At 33.2% G+C, this 1,464-nt stretch overlaps 1 protein-coding gene across 6 annotated transcripts in view; it reads right to left on the bottom strand.

Annotated features, from left to right (window-relative positions):
* LOC105851415 (uncharacterized) overlaps window positions 1-1,464 on the bottom strand; it is a 33,858-nt gene that overhangs the window by 18,573 nt on the left and 13,821 nt on the right. For 5 of the 6 annotated variants that reach the window (XR_012161910.1, XR_012161908.1, XR_012161909.1 and 2 more), the window contains one exon: window positions 1,059-1,130. The exons of the other annotated variant lie outside the window; for it this stretch is intronic. The gene's annotated coding sequence lies outside the window, so the exon portion shown is untranslated. The remainder of the gene's footprint in view (window positions 1-1,058; window positions 1,131-1,464) is intronic. 6 annotated transcript variants of the gene reach the window in all.

The raw sequence follows: 1,464 nt of genomic DNA, 5'->3' as shown, positions 1-1,464 counted from the left end.
AAAACAGAGGCAACATCACTTTCTGCAATTCGCGATACAGCCACTGCTGCACATTCACATATCAGCTGCGAAATTGTCATTAGATACTCTGTAAAGAATCTATTCTCAAACAAGAGTTGAGCAATATCAGATTCTGTCAAATTCAATCATTTGTAAAAACTCAAACTATAAGAGTTTCTTTATAGTTTGTTTAAGATTGCTTCCTATCAAGGTTAGATAGGTGTTGTAATTGCTTTCTGGGTGGAAAGTAATTAAGGTGGAAATAGATCAAGGTTGATCTATTCTAGGTGTTGTAAGATTAAGAAGGCTCTTCGTTTTAAACACTTAGTGGAAAATCTCACAGTGTGAGGACTGGACGTAACCCACGTTGGGTGAACCAGGATAAATCTTTGTGTGGTATTCTCTTTCCTATCTCTTTCTTTATTATACTGCATTGATCAATTAAGATAAAATAGAAACTGATTTTCTGCTAATCCAAGAACGTTCTCTGTTTTATAACATAAACCAAGAACGTTCTCCGTTTTCTGTTTTCATAACCAAGATCATTCTTGAGTTATTTTCTTAAGATTTAACAGGAATTTTTAAAAGGCACATTTACAATTCAAACCCCTCTTTCTTGTAAATCGATATTTTTACTTCAGTTGTTGCTTTTAGAGTAATTATATGTGGCAGATATTCACATCAGAAGTTGGTTTAAACGTCGCCTCAAGTCCAATTTTACTCCATTATGGTTATATAAGTTTCACTCTATCACCTAACAAGGTATGTTTCATTCTTACCTCTCACTTACTTCAAACATTACACTAACTTGAGTGTTAGAGCGTTTGCAGATAATTTGCATGTTCTCTTCCGCAAGAATTTTGACTGAAGCATCTCTGTCGAAGACCATTTCTTCCACTGATTGTCAACCACTGTGACATTTCTATCTTTCTAAATAAATTTGAGTTCCAAACAGATCATAGTTCATCTTTAAATTATTTGATTTATCTAAAACTAAATTATTTGGTACCACAACAGCTGCTGATTGAGCTGCAGAAGAATAATTGGTTTCAACTAACCTAGACCCGTCATTTGTTTTACCCCACAAAAAGGAGTACAATCCAATTATAATCAAAATCATTTCCAGCAACCTGCAAATAAATTTTTCATTTTGCAATTAGTGATTTATTCTAAAATAGATTATCAATTAAAAAATATCCACCTATAATTGGCATTAGTCCTCCTAATGAACTAAAAAATAACTAGATTGGTGATTTTTTTTTTAGTTCACACTTTTAATTTTACTTCAATATATCATCGTTTGAGACTAATCACTTAGGATACAGAGATTTATTCAGAGAATCGGCATTTCTTAAGACATACTCTTTTATATGATCAAAACTAAAATTGAAGCATTAAAGAAAATTGAAGTAGAAATATCAATTATAACGAAGGGGGGGGGGGGGGGGGGGGGGGGGGGAGGAT

This window comes from Cicer arietinum, chromosome 2 (genome assembly GCF_000331145.2).
Source record: "Cicer arietinum cultivar CDC Frontier isolate Library 1 chromosome 2, Cicar.CDCFrontier_v2.0, whole genome shotgun sequence".
In the NCBI taxonomy this organism is placed as follows: domain Eukaryota; kingdom Viridiplantae; phylum Streptophyta; class Magnoliopsida; order Fabales; family Fabaceae; genus Cicer; species Cicer arietinum.
This window is presented reverse-complemented; position numbering and strand designations above follow the sequence as displayed.